Here is a 4,357-nt window from a genome sequence, read left to right on the forward strand (position 1 = left end):
TAATTTTTAAGGCTAGGTTTTTTTGTGTGTGAGTTTTGTTTAAAGTACCAGAGCTCATTCGGACTGGTACAGTCTGGAACTGTCACTGCCTTAAAGGCTCATCGGTAGTGGATGCCTCAGTAGCACTTTGAGCAGCCACCTTAGAAAGTCATTGACGGACAAAGGGTATTATCTTTGCCCTCCAGTTGAGTACACACAAGTTTGAAGGTGTTCTTTACCACCAGAGAGAGAATTCATTAATGTCTTCAAGGCTAACCCACTGTGTTCCATATCAGTTCACCCTAGAGTTCCTCAACACCAAAGGTAACTTCCATGTAAGAGGAGAGGTTATGGCTGTGTTTATATACAGCCAGCCATTCTGTTTGCTTCTGGGACTTCATTATACCTGTGTCACATCTTGCAGTTTCAGAGGTCTTTGCTGAAATTACTCAGTATAGTTCTTTGGCATTGCTAAAGCTTGTTACAATTTTCTCTTATTTTCACGAGTTTATTGGGTTGCTATAAAGCTGAGAGAAAAACTCCCAGGAGAGAGAACAAAGACTGGAAGAACCAGGCAGAATGAGGAAAGAGAAGCCATAGACTTAGACAGTCAAAACTGCAAAAAGACAGCTATCTCCACTAATCTTTCTCCTTATAAACATACATTTATACCAGTAATTTCACCAAATAATCAAGTAAACTGCCTATCTATTTAGTGACCAGTCAACTGAATAATTCATATCCTTATACTCTAGGAGCAGACAATGAGATAATACAATTATTATCTCTCTTTCAATTTAACTTTGATTTGTTGGAAAATTTCAGGAATGTCCATTTGAAGGTTTCACAATTATAGATGAATAAGAGAAGGAAAATATTTATTCCTATTCTTGGCATATTTCAGTCCTTGTGAGAATCCATTAAATGTGGAAATGGGAAACATAACTTATTATTACTTAATATAACATGATTGTCACATTTCTATACCTTGCAAATGCTTCTCATTTTTGGAAGATGACGTTGGAAAAACGGGAAATGATTTTCACCTTCCCCTTCAAATAGGAACCTCCCCCAACCCTTATGCTATCTAGTCACCAGAAAAGGACATATAAGTGCTAAAGGAACTAATATTTTGACAAAATATTAATGAGTTTTTCTCTTTTGTAATTTTGCCCATAACTCATTTATAGTCAGGTCAAGACAACACCTCTGTCTCAGGAGTAAGATTCAGACTGTAACTGCAGGAATGGAAAGAGAAAGATTCTGTCTTCATTTTCTGACATTTAGTGTAGAATTTGGTTTCAAATCCCCTTCAACATGTCAAGAGTCAGCTTGGATTCTGGATAAGATTTTCTTTCATGGTTCATGAGGCAGAGTTTAGGAAAAAAAGAGGAAGTAATTGAAAGAGCATCAACCTCCACAGACAGAAGATTGAGCAATCAAGAGAAAAGGCAGAAGAAGACATTAAAACGGTCAAACACGTGGTTGACTCCCATAATGGAATAAGATGTGTTAGGAGATAATGACATGAGGGGCTCTAGCCTTCTCTCATTTTGGGACTTGGAAGACAACTCGAGATTTGTTAGCACCAACAGTGGAGAGTCCCACTCAGTTAAGAGTGTGTAATTGCATTGCCAAGGGTGGAGTGTTCAAGTTTGAAATTCCAATGTCTCTACCAATTCTTGAGTGGCTTATGAACGGTATTTTCTATGAGGAAAGCTGCAGTGAAAGGGAGAAGATGCCCAAGTAGAGGGTGGGTTGGCTATTTTAGGACAGAAGTCAGGGTAGAATACAGGTTCTATCTTGTTGATAGGTTGCAGTTTTTAACACTGGCAAATACCAAATCCCAGAGAGAGGCCAAATTATGAACTTTATTATCTGCAAAAAATGATCACCCACAATGGGAGATGTCCAGAAATGAGATCAGTTATTCCTCAAAGGTCACCAGCTTATTCACATGAGGTAACCACCTCTTTTACTCCGATGCCAGGAGTTTCCTTTTTCTTATACCTGGACCTCATCATGAAGAGGAATCAGGGTAGCCATGGTGGAAAAAGACACTGAAGCTGGAAAAAGAAAAAAAAAAAGACCTCAAAAGCCTGAATAATGCCTTACCACTTTTATTTAATCATAATTTTTGTGTGTCAGACTTCTGAAAAATAGGATACAATAAAAAGCCAATAGAAGCAATATGCAAGCAAATTTCAAAGTTTCTAGAAAATCTGTTTTGTATTGCAAGGAAATTCGTAAACTTCTTTGAGAAAAAAAATTAGGTGATAGGAGCAGTGTCTTGCTGTGTTTTATTCTATCAGATTTTTTTCTCAGAGCAAATTTGATGGGATAAGTGGGTACAAATTGGCATGGGAGAAAGGACAAAGGCTGTTGACCAAAGCAGTCAACACTTTCTTCCCCTGGAGACACTATTTCCCTACTCCCAGTGTTTATTATGTTTAATGCTGTGTTTGGAAGATGATAACAGAAATGATGATAGTTTATATTGATAATAATTTATAGTCACAATTAATGAAGATATTTTACTAGCAGAGCCTAACATTAGATATTAATAGTGATTTGGTGAAAGCTTCTGACAATCACTTGTGCTTTTTACCAATCAAGGAAATGAGGGGAACAAAGGCTCAAACTGCTGAATAAGTAGTAACATTAAAAGTACTGAACTAGGGAATTCCCTGGTTGTCCAGTGGTTAAGACTCTGTGCTTCCACTGGAGTGGGCCCAGGTTCGATCCCTGGTTAGGGAACTAAGAACCCTCAAGCCGTGTTGTTCAGTCACTCAGTCGTGTCCCACTCTTTGCGACCTCATGGACTGCAGCACACCTTGCTTCCCTGTCCTTCACCATCTCCCAGAGCTTGCTTAAACTCATGTCCATTGAGGCATTGATACCATCCAATCATCTTGTCCTCTGTTGTCCCCTTCTCCTCCTGCCTTCAGTCTTTCCCAGCATCAGGGTCTTTTCTAACACGTCAGCTCTTCACCTCAGGTAGCCAAAGTATTGGAGCTTCAGCTTCAGCATCGGTCATTCCAATGAATATTCAGGGTTGATTTCCTTTAGGATTGACTGATTTGGTCTCCTTGCAATCCAAGGGAATCTCAAGAATCTTCTCCAACACCACAGTTCAAAAGCATCAGGTTTTCGGTGCTCAGCCTTCTTTATGGTCCAACTCTCACATTCATTCATGACTACTGGAAGAGGCACAGCCAAAAAAAATTTTTTTTTTAATTTAAAAAATATTTTTAAAATATTAAACTAAGCAGATGAACACAGGCCACCAGTGTGTGCATGTAGGTGCACAGTTGCAAATGCAGTTCTTTTTATATGGCTTCCGTCTGAAAACTCAAATTGTATTTGTTTCCTAGAAAACAAATCAGGATGAAATAAATGAAAATAGTAAGTGCATCTATTAATAGATAGGAAATCCATTGGCTTATAAAGCTGTTCAAATATTGATGTCACATCAAAATTAAAATAATTTAAATTGGGCCTTGTTTCATAATTGGAACATTTAAAAAATTTGAATGTGTGAAGAAAAGTTTTCTACATTTCTGCATTCCAAAGTTGATGACCAACAACTAATATTTGTGTCTTGCATTTTTTCCTAAAGAGATAGTTTCACATTTTCTTTGCCTTTATATTGCTGCTGCTAAGTCGCTCCAGTTGTGTCCGACTCTGTGCGACCCCATAGATGGCAGCCCACCAGGCTCCTCCATCCCTAGGATTCTCCAGGCAAGAACACTGGAGTGGGTTGCCATTTCCTTCTCCAGAGAAGGCAGAGAACTGCAGAATTGATGCTTTGGAATTGTAGTACTAGAGAAGATTCTTGAGAGTCCCTTGACTGGAAGATCAAACCAGTCAATCCTAAAGGGATCAACACTGAATATTCCTTGGAAGCTCCTTTATTGGAGCTTCAGCATCCAATACTTTGGCCGCTTGATGCAAGGAGCTGACTCACTAGAAAAGACTTATGCTGGGAAGATTGAAGGCAAAAGAAGAGAGAAGCAAAGAATGAGATGGTTAGACAGCATCACCAACACAACGGACATAAATCTGAGCAAACTCTGGGAGATAGTGGAGGACAGAGGAGCCTGGTGTGCTGCAGTCCACGGGGTCACAGAGTTGGACACAACTCAGCGACTGAACAACACAACAACAAGAAATCTTATATAAACACAATGCTCACTGATTAAAAGACAACTTTGCCAAAAGCAAAGAATTTGGGGATATGACTTCATTCAATCGAACTAGGAAATTTTAACAGAAAAAAGAGCATGTGATATACAACATGTACAGAAAATGAGAAGCCTGTCATCTGTGTTATCACATAGGATCACATAAAGAGGTAGAAGCAGTCAAAGCTTATGGG

General features: G+C 38.9%; 1 non-coding gene across 1 annotated transcript; it reads left to right on the forward strand.

Moving 5' to 3' along the window:
- Window positions 1-2,663: 2,663 nt before the first annotated feature.
- On the forward strand, window positions 2,664-2,736 carry TRNAG-UCC (transfer RNA glycine (anticodon UCC)). Its single transcript has one exon. It is a non-coding gene; the product is annotated as a tRNA-Gly (tRNA).
- The last annotated feature ends 1,621 nt before the right edge of the window (window positions 2,737-4,357 follow it).

Source organism: Budorcas taxicolor, chromosome 11 (assembly GCF_023091745.1).
Source record: "Budorcas taxicolor isolate Tak-1 chromosome 11, Takin1.1, whole genome shotgun sequence".
NCBI classification, from domain to species: Eukaryota; Metazoa; Chordata; class Mammalia; order Artiodactyla; family Bovidae; genus Budorcas; species Budorcas taxicolor.